Source organism: Nuphar pumila, chromosome 5 (genome assembly GCF_984573655.1).
Source record: "Nuphar pumila chromosome 5, dmNupPumi1.hap1.1, whole genome shotgun sequence".
Lineage (NCBI taxonomy): Eukaryota > Viridiplantae > Streptophyta > Magnoliopsida > Nymphaeales > Nymphaeaceae > Nuphar > Nuphar pumila.
This window is the reverse complement of record NC_143253.1, coordinates 133,306,112-133,325,436: the sequence shown is the minus strand read 5'-3', so window position 1 is coordinate 133,325,436 and position 19,325 is coordinate 133,306,112. Positions and strand designations below refer to the sequence as shown.

The 19,325-nt window shown below is 38.1% G+C and overlaps 1 protein-coding gene across 6 annotated transcripts in view; it reads left to right on the top strand.

Annotated features, from left to right (window-relative positions):
* REV1 (DNA-directed DNA polymerase) overlaps positions 1-7,352 on the top strand; it is a 97,299-nt gene extending 89,947 nt beyond the window's left edge. For 4 of the 6 annotated variants that reach the window (XM_090006827.1, XM_090006826.1, XM_090006822.1 and 1 more), the window contains one exon: positions 6,451-7,352. The gene's annotated coding sequence lies outside the window, so the exon portion shown is untranslated. Of the gene's footprint in view, positions 1-3,657; positions 3,781-5,513; positions 5,679-6,450 lie in introns of those variants that run through there. The other 2 variants (XM_090006824.1, XM_090006825.1) reach the window with 2 other exon arrangements.
* Positions 7,353-19,325: the final 11,973 nt, after the last annotated feature.

The window sequence follows — 19,325 nt, the reverse complement described above, 5'->3', positions numbered from 1 at the left end:
TTATGGCGACTCTCTCTCTATCTATCTATGTCATAGGGACTCGCCCAACAGGGTGCCTCACCCACGTTGATGCAATGCGACGCAGATGCGTCACCCGATGCAGTCAACATAACCATGGGTGCGGTCAACCACACCTAGGGTTATATTTGTCCAAAACAGACTCGATCAACTCTGATCGAGTCTATTTTGGACCATTAAAAAAAATAAGAGGGGGGAGGGGGTGTTGGTGGTGGTTTAGGGCACGACTCTTTCTCCTCCTCTTCCGATGGTGGCAACCCTCTCCGACCCCTTCTCTCCTCCTGCACTTTCGACGGTGGCAACGACCACAAAGGTACCTCTCTCTCTCCTTCTTTTCTTCCTTCTATTCTGCTCCCTCCTGCTTTTCCTTTTTCGCTGCCTCGCCCTCCATCGCCTCCTCTTCTTCCTCCGTTGTGACGCCGAGACTCTCTCTCTCCTTTTTCACTCCCCTTCTTCCTTTTGTTTTTTATTTTTTATAGTTTTACAACACCTGGCACAAGCAAGCAGTCGAGTGTTAACTAGGTCAGACTCAGGCTTGATCTGTTTAGACCCAAGTTCGATCTAGACTTTCAAAGTAACCCAGATTTGAATCCTGGACCTATTCTGACTCAATCAGACTTTGTCTTGCTTCAATGCAGAACCAAGTTTTATTTTGACTTGGGTCTGTTGGGTCTACCTTGACTCAGCCTGATTCAGACCTGGGTTACAACAAACATAGGTTTGAATCAATCTGGGTTCGTTTTGAGTCTTTTGACTTAAGTAAGATTTAGATCTGGGTCTGCCCTGACTCAGCTTGATTTAGAACTGGGTCAAAGCAAACCCAGGTTTGAATCAATCTTAGTTTGTTTTGAGTCTTTGAAAGTGTGTGTGTGTGTGTGTATATCTATATATACCCTTCCGCACCCCCGCACCGGAGTTTTTTTAAAGTGCCGTACCCGCACCTATGTGACATAGCTCTCTCTTCCTATATATATATATATATATATATATATATATATATATATATATATATATAATCATTGTCACCAATGTCGGCGATATTTAGAAAATATCAATATTTTAAGGTAGCTGATATTAAAGGGAATACCTCGTGATATTTTCAAAATATCACAAAAAGATTAAATATCGCGATATTTTTTGGGAAAAAGCTCTTTTTATATTTTAATTTTGCATTTCCTATTTTTTTTGTTTCTTTAAAAAATTTTAAAACCCTTAAAACTTGTTTCTTTATATTTTTGGTTATTATTTATATTTTTTTCAAAATTTTAAACTCCTGAGATTTTTTCGAGATTTGTCAGCTTTTGAAAATCTCTCCGAGAAATACTCTTGCGAGATAATACCTTGAACAATATAGGTGACTATGGTATGTATGAATGTAGATATTTCTATATTTCTATATGTTATATATAGGTAAATATTGGCTACTATCATAAGGAGATGGGTGTGTCATAGGACGCATGTGCGATCATTGGCACACACAAAAAATACAGTTTTGGGCCTTTAGCGGCGTTCATGTGCACCTGTAAGGGCCCCCGAGGAATTAGCGTCTCACTAATGCCCCTCTTTGCGCAAAATCGGATGTGCATTCCACGTCCGACCCTTGTTTGAGTGTAACGTGGTTCGATGTTGCCCTCTTTCCCTATCATTAGTACTACACTATTTAGTAGACTTCCCTTGTGCAAATCCAATTGCCACTTAACTGGGTCCCTATGTCACATGGGTGCGGGTGTGGCACTTTCAAAAAACTTGGGTGCGGGGGTGCGGCAAAAATATAAAATATTACATATATAAAGTCCAAAAGTTGGACATAAATGACCTTGGGTGCGTTGACTGCACCCAGGGTCAGGTTGACCTCATCGGGTGCGGGTGTGGGTGTGATGCGAGTGCGGCACCTAGTTGAAGAGTCCCTGTGACATAGCTGGGTCCATATCTGATCTTGGGATTGCTGGAGCTCTTAAATCAAACTGTTTTTATTTAAGCAGTACACCAGTGTTGGATCACATTTATGTGCAGAAAGCTAAATTACTGTTTGACAATATAATTCTAACCATAGTTATTAGGCAAGGAAGTGGATACGAGAAGCGATACATGAATCAAAAGCGGGGAAGTGAGTGTTAAAAAGTAGTATGAAGTGAAAAGCGAGGTACAGTTGTAAAATGATTGTGAAAATGCATGAAATGACGAAAAGGAAATACACATAGGAAGCAATATGAAACATGAGTTTAAGCGAATAAGAAATTACGTGAAAACAAGTACAAAATGGTATAGATTCAACATGCAAGCTTGTTCTGAAAAAAATATTATTTTTTAATATGAAAGTGTTGAAAGCTATGTCACAGGGATTCGGCTAGCAGGGTGCCGCACCCGCGTCGACGCGACTCGATGCGGATGCGGGTGAGGGTGCGGCACCGGGTGCGGTCAACCCAATCCTGGGTGCGTTGACCGCACCCAGGATCATTTCGGTCCATTTTTGTTTGGATTTTTTTTTTTTTTTAAAAATTGCCCTACGAAATGGGCTGCGAATTTTTTTTAAAAAAAAAATTCTGCTAGCAGCTGACAGCAGATGCCTTTTCAATTTCGTAAAAGATTTTCTCTCTCCACAATAAATGACAGCAGCTGCTGCTCCTGCCTTTTCAATTTCGTAAAGGATTTTCTCTCTCCACAATAAATGACAGCTGACAGCAGCTGCCTTTTCAATCCTTTTTCGTAAAGGATTTTCCCTCCATAATAAATGATAATGATGGTTCTTTTTAGTAAAGGATTTCCACTGTTCTCCTGACGAAATGGGTGCGTGCAGCTGTATATAAAATGAAATTTGAAAAAACCCGCGTCGCATATATATATATATATATATATATATATATATATATATTTTATATATATTTTTGCCCCTGCCGCACCCCCGCACCCGGGTTTTTTGGAAGTGCCGAATCCCCGCACCCGCACCCGCACCCGCACCCATGTGACATAGGTTGAAAGTGATGGGAAGCGATAAGAAGCGAGATGGAAATGTTAAGGAAACGAAGAGGAATCAATTTAAAAAACGAGGGGGAAGCAAGCTTCCCATTAAAAGGAAACGAGTTTTCCATATTTTGAAATCTGGTTTCTCATAGTTTTCCCTCTTTTTGGTAAGCGAGGAGTTTCCCATTTCCGAAGTGTGCTTCCAGGGAAGTGAGATTCCCCATGTGGCATGAAGTTTTTGGTAAATATGGTTCTAACCTTCTTGTGCCTGATTCAAGTCCATAGACTTAAATGAATCTGGGTGAGGTTGGTCCTAGGTTGATAGATGGTCTATACCCTTTTCAGCAATCTGAATTCTTTTCCGTGGTGGTTGTTGTGTTGTCCTTTAATCTTCTTTTGTGTGGATTATATGTTACAAATAGTTTACATGTTTCAAATGGTATAGCAAAGTTGAAGTACTTTAGAGAATTGAAAGTGTCTGGCAAGCCATTGATCAAGTGCATAAATCTCATACTTTCCAGATACTATGTGAAGTACTCTTTATAAAATTGAGACAGTCAAAGGCCATTCGTCCATCATGCAGATTTCATGTGTGAGTTATGGTGTTCACAAATTTGTTGTTTATGTTTTTGTTGAACTTATTAAATTTTATTTTTGTTTATCGGTTCCTATTTTAAGGCAGTATATATGGAATGTCGGTTTAGTAAGCAACGAAGTAGTGATGGGAGTGTAGTGAAGCTTGGTGAGCAAGAAATACCGGTGGATGACTGTTTCAAATATTTGGGATCTATCATTCAAAAGTACAGAGAAATTGATGGAGATGTAAGTCAGGATAAAGGTTGGGTGAATGAAATGAAAAAGTGCAACTGGAGTGTTGTGCGATCGTAGAATACCATTGCGGTTGAAGGAAAAGTTTTATAGGACGACAATTAGGCCCGCTTTATTATTTGGTACAAAATGTTGGGCTGGCAAGATACATCATATTCAAAAAATGAGTGTAACTGAGATGAGTATGCTTAGATGGATATGTAGAAATACAATAAAATATAAGATTCGAAACGAGGAGATACCTAAGAAGGTAGGTGTTGCATCCATTGAAAATAAGATGAGAGAGAATCGTTTGACATATTCAGCGAAGGCCTAATGATGCTCCAGTTAGAAGGATGGAGAAATGGGAAAATATATTAGTTAAAAGAGGTCGGGGTAGGCCTAAGAAGACTTGGATGAAGATGATAGGAAATGATATGAATGCTTTGAACCTCACCGAGGACATGGCATTGGATAAAAATGATTGGAGGAGAAGGATTCATGTGGAAGACCCAGAATGATTTTCTTTTTTGGTTCATATCGCCGACCCCAACTGTTTTGGGATGAAGGCGTAGTTGCTGTTGTTGTTGGTTCCTATCTCAATGCTTGGGTTTGAGTCTTTTGATTGATGTAAAAGCATACTAGTTTATCTTGATTGTGGCAGATTCAAGCATGGGAGACTCTAAACTTGGTCTGCCATTAGTTTTTCTGATGTAGTGCTTGCTTGAAGATTTGTTCTCTTAAGTCGGTTAGCTTTGGTATTTTCTCCTCATCTCAGTTCAATCAAGAATTTGCTAGCAGAATGGGATTTTTGCTTCCACATACATCTTGATATTCATGCATCTTCGAGGGATCATTACTGGTAGCCTTGCTGGAAGAAGCTTGAATATTATGCTTGAGAAAGATATCTTCAGTGCTGTTGCTCTCTTAATACAATGGAATTTCTGACACTGCCATTCAATGAACAGTGGGAGGTCTGTTACAGAGAGGAGACTTGGTCTGCCATTAGTTTTTCTGATGTAGTGCTTGCTTGAAGATTTGTTCTCTTAAGTCTGTTAGCTTTGGTATTTTCTCCTCATCTCAGTTCAATCAAGAATTTGCTAGCGGAATGGGATTTCCGCTTCCACATACATCTTGATATTCATGCATCTTCGAGGGATCATTACTGGTAGCCTTGCTGGAAGAAGCTTGAATATTATGGTTGAGAAAGATATCTTCAGTGCTGCTGCTCTCTTAATACAATGGAATTTCTGACACTGCCCATTCAATGAACAGTGGGAGGTCTGTTACAGAGAGGAGACTGGAGCACTTGACCTCAACAATGTAGACATGGGTACACTGCATACCTGTGGCTGGAAGCCAGACATTCATAGTTTGGTGCCCAGACAGCCTAAATGTTTTGAACAGTAGAATGCAGGTAAAAATTGCTCGTCAGGAAACTTTCCAATAACAGTTTTCATATGATTAGTTTCATATTCCAAATGATACATCACTGTGGAGTTTACTGTGAAAATGAATTTACATTATCTTAGATTATTTTTTGAACCTAGTAACATGTTAGAAAATATGTCTGTCTTTAAAGATAAAATGCATCAGAGCTAGTAAAAAAAGGGTGGGGAGGAGGGGGATAGTTTCCCAGGTTTTAATGGTTGGGACTGGTGCTTATTGTAGTTTGCTTTGATCTCAAGATTAGAGTTTTCCCTGAAAGAACAAATAGCTGATTGCAGGTGCCGTTAAGGTCTTTTGCATCAACTTGCACGTGAGTTCCCCATGAAATGAAGTTTCACAGGCAATATAGAGGGATGAAATGGTCTGATAGATGCATGACATCAAATCTTTTCATGTAAAATACTCTTATGTTTTCAAGCACATGTATGGAATTCAAGTATATAATAGGGCTTAAGGACATTGATTTGCTGACACCAGTCTTCTATCGTGTTGATCTTCGGTCGTTCTGTGGCCTTGATCTTTTGTATTTCCGTCATTCTATGGCCTTGATCTTTTGTATTTGAGTCTCTCTCTCTCTCCCCCAAGGAATTTTTGTTTGGTGTGCTGGCTCGAGTTCTGGGGTTCCTTGTGAAGTAATTGAACAGCTCAGAGTGCACATTGTTGGAATTGATCGGAATTAAGACTGTATTTGGCACTGATGTGAAATCCCTGATATCTTAAATCGAAGATTTGGGAGCCTGGGTATTTGCTAACATGAATCGTTGTTTGGCTTTGGTGTTTGGCAACCTGCTGGAGTTGGCATCTCCTTGCCAATCATTAGCTCCGGAGCAGCCATCTAAAACTAAATAGGAGTTTTTTGGGTGCTAATAGGCGTTGTAGCTAGATTTGGGAGGTGGGAGGGTATTTGAAGTTGCCAAGTCCCATCTCATCTACTGGGATGCCATGTGGAAGCTCCTGAAAGAAAGGTGGGTTTTGGGGATTCAATGAATCAACTCCGACCCCCACCAACTACAAGTTTCCAAAAAGAGCCTAAGACAAGGGAAGGAGAAGAAAAATATGCAGGCGTAAAATGAATAATTATTTTGAAATTATGGGACATCATGATATTCTAAAAAACGGATAAAGTTTTGAGCTTCATAATGTCTTGTTTTTTAAAATATCCCATTTTTTATCTTGATATTAGCTCTTATTTATAACTTGTACTGTGTCCTGAAGGACAGGGAGCAAAACCATCATCTGCTGACCGGAAAATGTGAGTCTCGAAGTGACTTCCATCGACAGATGATCCATTGAGAATTGACCATCTTGCTCATTGTTCTCAGCAAACTGATTCATTTAATAATGTATGTTTTTCTGTGCATTCTATCAAACTCTCTTTAGACCACATATCGGTAAAAGTTGTACTCGTCTGATATTTCCCTGCACTTGTTAGAGCTGCATATTAACTAGAACAAGACCTCTGTCTGTCTGAATAGAAGCCACCTAGGCTCTGTTTGAGAGCCTTCAATTGGAGGTTCGTTGTTGTTTCCCCAGTTCTCTCGTACCCTCTTTCGTTTGGAAGCAGTGTGTTGCGAAAACACTGAGTTGGTAATGGAGTTGTCTGCCCCAACGCTACATTTCAACACCAATCACAAGGGAATGTTTTGGCAACTCCGTCCACAACACCACATCGTAGCAAAACCATATGTTGACCACACATGGAAATGGTGTTTCTATTTCAAAGCAAGGCTTCAAAACTTACCAACGAGGGCTCCACTTGTTTGGTAGGAGCTGTTAGTGCACGTCACCATGTGTTGGGAAGTTGCAAGTTCAAAACCCAATGGTATGTTGTGTAACTGGTGGGGGTCTGCCTAACCCAGCTTGCCTTAAAAAAAAAGGCTTCAAAACAGAACTTTAAACAGGTGGCTTTTATGCGGCAGTTCAATCTGCGGTTCAGATTCATGGGTTGGCAATGGTGGACGTTGCGATGGTGCCGACCTTTATGTTTACTTATGGTTCTATTCATGGCATGTGTGGTGTATGGACATGGTAAATTGATTGCTTTCATATTTATGACATGAATTCAAGAAAAATGATTTCATGATAAAGGTAGAGAACAAAAATACAAGCTTCCACGGTCGTATGCTTTTGCACGTGAAGGAATGACAACTTATGCCCTAGTTATGTATTCAACCTTCTACTAGCGTGTATTAGAAACAGTTTCTTGCATAAAAAAATCCCTTCTGCTAGAGTGTAATAGAAACAGTTTCCTGTTTCTGTTTTTTTTTTACTTAAATATGTTTCGCTGACTTCGGTTTCCTTTTTTCATGGTTTTCGTTGATTTTGGGTAGCATGAGTACCAAAATATCATTTTTTTAAAGGAAGTACCAAAATATCGTTCAAATCTTGTTTAGCCTTTAGAATGGCTGAAGGCATCTGCATAGCATTTTTGCAAACTGGAATAATTGTAGTTAAAAACACAATGCAGAACTTCACAAATTTATGGGCTCATAAAGATATTCTGGCTTGGGATAGCTCGAGAAAATGTAGTGGCTTATCCTTCTTTTCCAAGTGCTTGTTGCTAGTGGGACTTCCGCCTTCCTGTTTTCAACAAAGGTTGGGTGGGAACAATATCACAAATCTCGATAGCATGCAGGAAAGTCTTGGCGAGAAAAAAAAAACATTTTTGATTGGAAAAAATCTATGGAAATTAGCATGTATACAAATTTCTTTTTTATAATATTAAAAAATAAACATATGACAAAAACATACACGAATTTTGTCATGTCATTTAAAAGCATAAAGAAAGGTTCTCACGAAGAGAAACAAGCTATAACATTAATGTCATAAAAAAACGCATTTGCAAAATATTGCGATATTTGCTACACAGGCTCGGTGGGTCAAGCCTTTTACCATCTCAAAAAGTACAAGGAAAGCAGAAAATGAACCCTTATCTAAAAAATAAGTCAGGCAATTAACTTTTCTTCTCCCAATCTCAAAGTGCAGAAAAAAATAGCAAAATAAGGGAGCTCATATTAGGTTATTAGATTGCCCTTCGCTGATTCACGAGGGTCGTGGGCCGGGCATAATTCTGATCTATTTGTGAGCATGTGTGGTATGGTGGTAAATGACATTTAGTTTTTTTTTTGAAAGGCTAGCTGGGGGGTTAGGCAGATCCCCACCAGTTATTATTCAAAGTACCATTAGGGTTTGAACCTGCAACGTCCCACCACAAGGAAACGTGCACCAACAGCTCCTACCAACCATGCTGAGCCCCAATCGAAGTAGTAATAGTTAGGGAAATGGAAGCCTACAAAATAAAAAACCAACTAAATGAAACATGCTATTGGATTTTCATGAATTTCTGTCATTTTTTTTGAAATTCTGACCTCACAGATGTGATCTATATGCTTGTTTTTATAGAAACCACTTCTTGAAACAATTGATTTCGATGCATGGATAGATTTTTATAAGGTTTAAAAAATCAACAGCTTATAATTTTTATAAATTTTTGAGGCTCCGAATACCATTTTTTCATCCAAAATGCATGATCTAAGTGTCAATTTTCAGTAAATCAATCGTGTTTAACACATCTATGGGGTCGGAATTTAGAAAAAACCACCGAAAATCCACTATCATGTTTCATTTAGAAGGTTTTGTATTTTGTAAGTTTCCATTTCCCGTAATAGTTATAGATTCTGAAAGTAAGCAGGAAGTATGATGGTTCGTTTCCATGCCTAAAAGTAAGTTAGGGATACTTTCTTCACTCCCCTCCACAGAAAAAAGTTAGGGATACTTTCATCTCACAAATAATAGTCAGCCTTGAGGAAGGTTTAGGGATACGTTCATCTCAGAAATAATAGTCAACCTTAAGGTGACGGAACCCGATAAGATGCAATTGCAGAAAGATTGATAAAAGAAGAAGAGAAGAAAATACATGATCAATTCTCTGCCTAAAAGCGTGTTGACATACATTAACAATTCCTTGTTCAAGTTTCGTGCACAAGTAGGGTCGCGTTTGAGACTAGAAAAACGGAGATATTGGAATTTATAGAAAATTGAGATGTGTTCCTGTTTGGTAATATCCACAAATTTTACTCCTGTGGATCTAAAGGGACGTTTGAAGAGAGTGATAACACGTACTTGAAGAATGTGTCAATTACCTGCCGTTAACCAATGAATTGGAACCAGTGAAGTAGTGGAGGGGAAACAGTGACGATGCCTAATTCTCTAACAAAAAAAGGGTCTAAGGTATTGGAAACCCAATTCCCTAGCTCTAGGGCCCGTTTTGCTCCAGTCATGGGGAAGGAGCACCCCTTCCCCTTCCCGTGGGAAAGGGCTTCCCACCGTAGGGAACACCATGGTGTGTCACGTAGGGATGCAAATGGGTCAGATTCAGGATAGAGGTTTCGCAATTCTTGGCTGTTCTGGATCTGATCCTGATATGAACCCCAGTGTATTTAGCTGTTCAGATCTGACCAATTTGCGTCGTGTTGCGTGGCCACATTCCTGTAGGACCTGTTTGTTTGGCATCCTGAGGGAAAATTTCCCTTTTTCCCAGGTATCTCCACCGGCTTTCCTAGAAACAAATGGGCCCCAAGACGTTTGGGCTGGCTTTAGTTTAACCAACGAACAGTAAGCCACAAGGGGGGGTTGGCATAGTGGGGTGGGGGCCTTGGCTGCTAGACGGACAGTCAAGGTTTGATTCTCATGGGCGTCACCCTTCTGTGCAAGCCAATGCGTAACATAGGTCCCACGAGCAGTGGTCCTAACATCAAAGTTTTACGCTGCCAGCAAGATGACCATAGGGTATGGCAGGCTGAAGCCATTGGAAACTATTGTCGATGTTCAGGGGAGAGTTTGAAACAGGGCTACAGTCAATGTGACACCTTTCGACTCATAACGGGCTGTCTGAAACATAGCTGTGGTTTCTCCTTGTTATAATTAAAAAAAAAAAGGGTGCAAACCTTTTTTTGAGTTGAATTTGATTCTACATTTAAACCTAAATATGTATGGTTTTCCAATTTTCAAAGATGGACGGTGCTCCTTTCCACCGGCCATTTTCTTTACTTCTTCTCTCGTGTTTTAATTTTTATTTTTTGAAAGAATATAACTTTTTCTTGTCTACATTTGCTCTTTTTTTTCCTCTTTTCCTTTTTTGGTTGGATAGCTGGGCTTAGTACATAGTTAGCAAAACTCCACGTCTTTAGTTTTCAATAAAATTTTGAAATAGAAAAGAAGAAACTCTCATCTTTTCAAAGTATTGGTAAAATAACTCATTCTTTTGAGATATACGTTTATAACACGAGAAATTATGAGACCTCATGTTCGGATCATATTGAGTCTTGAAGCTCGTCGTTCCTATGTCTTAACTTGATTTTCAAAGAAAAACACATATATTTGATTGCTATTTTGATCTTTAAAAAAAATAAAATAAAATTAAACCTATATATATTCTTTGCCATTTTTTTTTGTAACTCACTGTTTTATGCCGTTTATTTAAATGAAAAACCTTTTTTAATCATGCAGTCATTAATTATTTAACGATTGTTTTGCCCTTTCATGTATTGCTCACTATCAATCAATGATCCTACATAATAAATATCGACACTCCAACATAACCCTCCCCGTTGAGCACCGTCCATATATCTTTGAGATGGATGGGAACGAGGGGTGGCTCAAGAGAATTTGAGGCCCTAGATGAAGCCTTCAAATGATGTCCTAATTTTTTTTATTGTACATAAAAAATCTATTATTTATTAAAGGGGTTGCACCTTTTTTTTTTTTAAATTCTTAATATCCTCCGTATTTACTAATTAGGTTCGTATATATATATCATACTATGTCAAAAAACATAAAATAATTTAAAAAATATTATCTAAAATCTACATTTCTTGCTTTTAATGATGCAAATGTATTGATTAAATCTTTATAGTTAAGCTTTGCCATTATATCTCTTTCAATAGATAACACCACTAGTCCACTTAATCTTTGTTGTGACATAGTTATTCTTAGATATAACTTAATCAATTTTAATTTTGAAAAACTTTCAAGAGTATTCCATAAGCAATACATGCTTTTAAAAAAAAAAAAGATCTTTTTATAACAGTTAGCATGCCAATTGGATTTTTTATCTCCCTCAAAGTTTTTTGCAGTGGTAAGATGACCGTAGGTATATCAGGTGGAGCCCGCATGATTAGGTCTTCATGACGGGTGGGATTTCTTAAATAAAAAAAATACAAAGAAGTCATGACCAAGGGTCAACTAGTCAAGGGCTTTTTACTGAACCATATAAACCAACGGGTGAAAATGGATTGGATTCAGTCCAACCATTCTGATTTGACCCAATACAACAAAAAGTTTTCTTAATATGGATCTTAATATAAATGTGCTTTCAAACTGATTCAGACTTGTGTGGTCTGACTCTTTCTGAATTCAGATCATTGTTCTTATTGGATTTGTATCACATACAAATCCCATTCGTACACTTTTCATGTAACATACCTATTATTCTGCCTGCCGCTAACAGATCCAATAGTACCAAACAAAATTCAGATTGGGACCCAATGTAATTCACTTGGATCCATATTGGATTTAGACCTATTGCTTAAATGTATCCGGATTCAGATCAACAATGATCCAGACCGTATTCAATCTGTCTGCACCCTTTTTTATGTGACCAGGGAGATAATTGTCATTTTAATTTGACACAGGGAGCTTGTATCGATTTGGCTTGTCAAAATGAAAAGATTTTGACTGGTATAATCGATCACTTTCACCTCGCTCATCGACCGGCCTCAACCGGTAGCTCCCTGATGCTGCGACGTCAGTTAGCTGAAAATTTGGAGGCCCCTCCAAAATAAGAGGCCCTAGGCGGTGGCCTCAAATCTCAAAGAGGCGAGCTGTCCCCAATGGCAACCGGCTTGTCACAAACCGAGTGTTGATCTCACAGAGATGTCTGTGAGATTTCCTCCAGTTGTTATAATTAAGAACTCCATAATAATCTAATCTTGTTCATTAACTAAAAGGAACGAATTTAGCAACAATGATATTTCTATTCCAGAATAATTTAAATTTTGACAAATGAAATAAAAATCAGGTTCTTTTGGAGGTAAGCCGAGCATTCAGGGTATTCTTTTTTTTAGAGAAATCAATTGTTTTTCTATATATGAAGGAAAAAATCACCCTTGATCGAGTAGTGCTGGCTCAGCCTGCCCTTCTCGACAGTGTAAAACCATGGTGCACCCCTTGCTCCCAGAGAGTCAGCAACGGTTGAGAAATCATTTGTTCAACAGATCCTCATACATATATAAAGACGGACACTTCAGCCATTCTTGGCTCTGTTTTTTATAAAGGGATATCAACTACATAATTTTTTTAATTCTTTTTTCTGAAAGAAAATATCAACTACAGAATCTAGTCACCACTGCGGGGTGGACAGCATGGCCACGGGTGGTTGTTGTGAGGGTGCTAAGATGAAGGCGCTGGATCAAACCCCGTTGGTGCATGGGTATGTCCATAGCGTTAAGAGGTAGGCAACATTAGGGGTCCTGTGCCAAGCTGACCTTCGGACACATGGGGCTTAAGAGATATCTGGTAGGGGTCGGCCTAACCCCAGCTTGCCTTTAAAAAGAAAAAATAGCGTTAAGAGGTAGGCCACATAAGGCAGGGTGGTGGTGGGCACCACTCGGATTTTTCCTCGCTTCCGTAAGGGTTTCTGAAGAAAAACAACTACAGCATCTCCATGGAATTTCACGCTGACGGGACAGCGACATTCATTAGCCTAATGTCAGTGCGGCCAGGTCTCTAATCCAGGGTGCAGTTTCTCCATTTTGTAATAAACGAAAAACTACAGAATCACCACGAGAAATTAATTTGACATCCAATCTTTCTCCACAGAGAGTTGAACAAAAACTTTTTTTTATGTATTATTCTTTTCTATGACACATACCATTATTTATCTCCACTTTCTGATAACAAATGCGGATCTTTATGCTATAATTTAAAAACTACAATAATAATTCTCAAAAAGGAAAACGATAAAAGAGAAAAGAATGCTAACTCTCCTTTAGTGCCCCCGGCCTCTTTTGCTTGGGCCTGCAACAAGCTTATGCATCAAACTCCCCACCAAATCTCTCTGAGAATCAGCAGACACCACAAACCTACTGACTTCATGACGACCATCTGCAGCTGCAGATCTTCCCTTATCATCCTCCTCCTCTACGGATGGAGAGACTCTACTGGAGCAACCAATCTGCAACAAAGAGAGCACCACCATGGCAAGAAGAAGAGAAGCCTTAACAGTGAGAGCCATCTGAAAAAAGGAGGAGGAGAAGGGCATCGATGGTCGAGAATGAGGTTAGCTAGCCTTGCTTAAGTACTTGGAAGAGGAGACAGGAAGTAAAGAAGATGGGATGAAGGCGGGCTTCTATATTGAATTTACACATCTCACGACAGTTACAAGTCTCATATGGAATTGGTTTCACACATGGGAAAGTAAAAGGATGGTTTTGACTTTCTCATGAGTCGGTACAAGTAGCCTTCTTTTCTGCCAACAAACTTTTGTAAGAAAATTTGGCAGTCATTTTTTATTTATTCAAAGAGTGAGACCGCCGCATCCCTTCAAGGATAGAAAGCTATCAGGGAAATGATATTCTAAAGTATGCTACTAACTCCTTTCAGAGGTGCGCCAGGTAATGCAGGGTGATCGTGGGCCCCAACCAGGGTTTTCCCTGTCATAAAAAAAAACTCGGTTCAGTCGGTCTTAGTAAAAAAATGAGAGTTTTAAAATAATAGATAACTTTGTGAAAAAAGTGTTATCATGATGTTATGATCATCAAAAATGTGGTTTTGTGATTTTATAGCAATCCAACAAACAAAAAAAAAGTTTACCTTTTCATGTTTTGCTCCTAATTGGTTGTAAATCTTGTTTTTTCCGTTTAATGCATGGTTTTGGTCTAAAAAAAGAAAAAAAAAACTGTTTGAATTGCATGCGGTGCATTGGTCATATACATGTGGTCTTTATTGCATTTTGTTGCATAGTTATATGCAATTGGAGAACGATAAGCCTTTTAGCACAATATAAGAATATTTTAACATTAATTAATTGTAATTAACAGAGAAAGAATACCCCTTTTTAGGACAATGATAACGTACATTTTAATGTTATAAATATTATGTAAAGATATCGGATTTCAAATTTTCCTATATAGTGAGAATGAAAGCAGAAAATATTTGGCAACTAACTTATCATGGTATTTTTACATATTTTAAATATTTCTTGCATTTTTATTGAAAATATTCGCAATAATAAAATATTTAAAATAAAAATATAAAAGAGTATGAATCTTAGAAGTGTATGGAAATAAAACGAGCACCTTTATGTAATATTTTATTAAGAAAAAATAAATATCTCAATAAATTCATGAATTTTCATTTTTTCAATATTAACATGAAGAAACCACCCTTAGGATAAACAGGCCTATCAACACCTCATCCGAGGTAGGTGAGTCTGCTAATTCTTTTGTACAATAAAATGAAAAGCATGGCACTGTTACTTGACATACTTTCATTCTTTGTGCAACTATTTAATAAGCTCCGCATCACAAGTTGGATGCACATGATTGCACAGTGAATAAAGATGGCTCTACCATCATGACCATCCATCTTGAGTTGCATTAAAAAAGAACCATATCCAATTCTGTAATTTCTTAATGTAAAGGTGCCAATTCTAGATAATGCAATATTTAAATGTTAATTCTAGCTCATAGGGATGTCAACCGGTCGGATCTAGGCATTACCGAATCCGACCTAATCGGATTCAGATTTGAATGGAAAAAGATAGAACTGAATCTAGAACGGACTAGTCCAAAACCGATACTTAAACTTAATCTTAGTCGAATTCAGGTTTTAATTGATTAATTTCGGATTCGGATTTTAATGAAAAATTAATACTGAATCTCATTCCGATTTTTTATCGGATCCGGATTTGGCTATCGAATCTGACTAAAAGTTTTCAAATATCGGGTTACGTCCTACCTGTTGACATCCCTACTTGCTCACGAGGGTCAGGAAATATTCACCATGGTGGAGTTTGAAAAAATAAGCCTCCTGATCTGGATGATGATGGTCTCTTAGATGTAAATTGAACTGGCAACGTCCCAACACAAGGTGACGTGCACTAGCTGCTCCTACCAGACAAGAATGTGCAGGCAGCTGTCAGGTAGGTCGCTGCATGACCGCCATGAAGCAAAACCTGGCCTGTTATATATACATGGGTCGGCCTATTGGTTATCGGGCTGACCCGATAGGCCTAAGTTACCTAATTAATTTTGTAATAGCTGGTTCTATAATAATTTGGTAACTATTATTATTTACTTAATTAGTTACATTAATTATATACAAAATAAAAAAAAATAATTAAATTTGTGTATTAATCTTTTATATAATTCATTGCTTTTAGTATTATAAAAATTAATTTATATTTTTTTATTAAAAAAATAACCTATGAATGAGTTTGGGCTATGCTAGACCAACCTGAACCTGCTGAACATTGATCCATTGAGCCAATGAGCTAAGTTCTGAACGGATGCGTGCTGCGTGATCATGATGGCCCACCTGCACGTGACCACGAGAAACGGAGGTAGGAATGTCGCTACTATGAGATTTTGAAAGGTCATAGGCCCATCGGATTGAATCCTACCGACACCGACTATGTGCTCAATGAAGTGAAAAACAAAGTCACATTAGAAAAAAACATAACTGCTTGTGGATAAATTAGGGCAGAGAGGGTAAGGGGGTGTCAACGGGTCTGGTTTACCCAAACCCGACTTGGGCCAAACCCTATAGGCTCTGGGTATGGTGGCAAATAAGACAACCAGATTAAAACTCGGGTCTAGACATGAAACTTGGATTAATACATGGACCTGGGTATAGTTTGTGAAATTTTATACCAGACCCAAACACAACCCGAGTTCCTAGTAAGACCTGTAATTTTTCAATGTAAAAATGATAAAAAACATTATTTTATCGGGTATGGCCCAGGTGTGGTTCATGTAGTTCTTATCTGATCTGGGTATGGTTTCTCTTATAGTAGACCCAATTAGACCTCCTGAGTTTAGACCCGATACCATACCCCAAAATCTGGTCCAAGTCTGGTTTCACCTGGGTCCTGAGTTTTGAGATGTTTATGGTAAAAAAAGAGAAAAAAATATTTCCAAAGGACAGGACGGATATCAGGGTTGTTGAACGTTGAAAAATGGACTCCCAACCAAAGTCCACCCCGTATATACTCATCAGCATCACACGTGAGAAGCAGCCCCTGACCGTACACACGTGCTGAAGTAGAGATGTACACGTGTTCCATCAATCCACACGCGTGGGACTTGGCTTTGATGAAGAAAGGGATGGCAGCGTCCTCGAGGGCCAGACCAGATCACCCTTCCCAACCGAACCATGTTTGGTAGTGGGTCTCACAGAAAACTCCGTAACGGTACGGTTAGGGATGTAAATGGCTTGGATTCAGATCATATGTGGTCAATACCAAATCTGATTAATTAGATGTTTTCTTAACAGATTTGGATTCAAATTCAGACTTGGATGGTAAAAATCTGATCCATTTTTTTACATGTAATTGGGTTAGGATATCCATCAAATCTGCATATCCATCAGATTCAGTTGCGAAAAACCAAAACCATATCTGCATCTGATTATAAGCCGATCTGGTTTTTGTCTGACTAAATGAAGCCAGATTTGGTCGAATATCGGTCAAAGTCCGATGACATCCCTAGGTACCGTCCGACAGGATCTGGTTTGATAATGAATAAGGATGCATGTCACATTAAGAATCTGGGTTGAACCCATAAAATCCGATCAGTTTATGAAGCCATATATGATTTATGAAATTTCCAGACCTGCATTCGACTCGAGTTTCATTTAGGACCCAAAAGATTTTAATGTAAACAAATAAAATTATTATTTGACGAGGTATAGATAGAATCTGGTTTATCTAATCCTTATAGAACTCAAGTGTGGTTTTTCGTATAGTAGGTTTCATTGGACCAGGGTTCAGACCTGGTATCAGCCAAATCCTGGTTTGGACTCACTGCATCCGGTGAATGTCTGACCCATAAACACCCATGTATGGAAGGGCCTTCAGGGCTCGGCCTGAGTTTTCTTTTTGGGGGCTCAGTCGCTTGGGTAAAGCTTGTCCAGGCCCAGAGCATGGTCTGGTACAAAGTGCTTTCAGGCCAGCCTCATCGACAAAATTCCACAAGGGTCTGAGTTATAACTACACATCATGGACCAAATCATAGAATATCCGGATCTAAATCCAAAACTTAAGAAACAAAGTTCACTCCAAATCTAGATCTCGAACTAGATCTGATGTAATAAAGTTGGATGATGATTCAAAATTTACATAGTAATGTGTTTTTTGATGAAGAGGAACCCACACCAAAGAGAGGAACACCCCGAATAATGTTGAATAAACTAAAAAAAATCAGTAGGGAGAGCTTTACGCATAAAAAGTGCAAACAGATCAGATTAGATCTGGATCTGAACATAGATTATTTAGAAAACATTGATCCAAGATCAGATAGAAAAAATCAATCATATAAGTTTGAATTGTTGGGATTGATTTAGGAAAAACATCTTTCTTGATTTCTAAATTTGTTCATGCTAAATAATTGAAAAAATAAAAAATAAATAAAGCATATTGCAGAAGCGTACCTGAATCCATTGTTGCACCGGTAGATTTTGATGGGGTCTGATCTTCCAAAACCTCTATAGGTGGTCTTTCCTTCTCTAAACCTAATGAAAGAAGAAAAACTTTCTTTCTTGATGGAGAGGTAAAAGAGAACAACCACTATATATAGTTTTGAGAACCATAACCTAATTGTAACCACCATATATTCTTCTTTTTAATTCAGCCTATCATAAAATAAAAAATTGACATATGAGGGCACATGAGCCCAACCATATAAGGTCCATACTTTATAAGATGTCATATGGCCCAACCATATAAAATCACTTTATATGGGCCCTCACCTTAGACAGTTTATAATGGATGATTAATTACATATATAAGCCTATATAAAATATCTAACAATCTCTCACTTGAGCCACATATGTCACCATACAATCACACATTATGCAATATCCTTATGAGCTCAAAAATATTGTCTTACCAGATGACATCTCTAACAATCTGGTCCATTGATTATATCAACATAGAACCAAAGTGATCTTCATTACATTCATCATAATTAGACCCATCAATGATCATGTATATTGACATGACCAACAACATAAATAAAGTATGTATGTGAAGCATGAAAATTACATATAATGTGATCCAAACATGCCTATTTTCAACTGGTCTTACCTTATTCTTTAGTGAGATCACAATAAATGAGTACAAAATGAAACTGGATCCTGAGCCTTATATTGAAGTAATAAAATGAAACTTTATTTTATCACAAAACATTCAAATACAAACTCCCACTAAACCACCATATCATTAAATGATATAACACCCATTCGAGCAGTATGCTCATGAAAGACCTTGGGTGGTAAACCTTTGGTAAGCGGATCCACAATCATGGAGTTTGTGCCAATATGTTCAATGGATATCTGACCATTCTATACTATTTCTTTAACAACAAGAAACTTGATGTTTATATGTTTTGACTTTGATGAGCTCCTGTTGTTGATGAAATATAATACTGCCGAATTATTATCATAAAATAATTTTAACGATCTTTCAATGTTATCTAAAATCTGCAGTCCAGTGACAAAATTGCATAACCATATTTCACGATTGGATATCTCATAACAGGCTACGAACTCTACTGCCATAGTAGAAGATGCAATGAGTGTTTCTTTAGAATTTCTTTAAGAAATGATTCATCTGACCAACAGATAAACATAACCCGACGTGGATCTACGATTATCTTGACACCCAACAAAGTCAGAATCAGAATACCCAATGATCTCTGACTGATTTGACTTTCTGTATGTGAGCATGTAATCTTTTGTTCTTTGTCAGTACCACATAACCCGTTTGACTGCGTTCCAATGATTCATTCCTGGGTTACTCAGATATCTGCCTA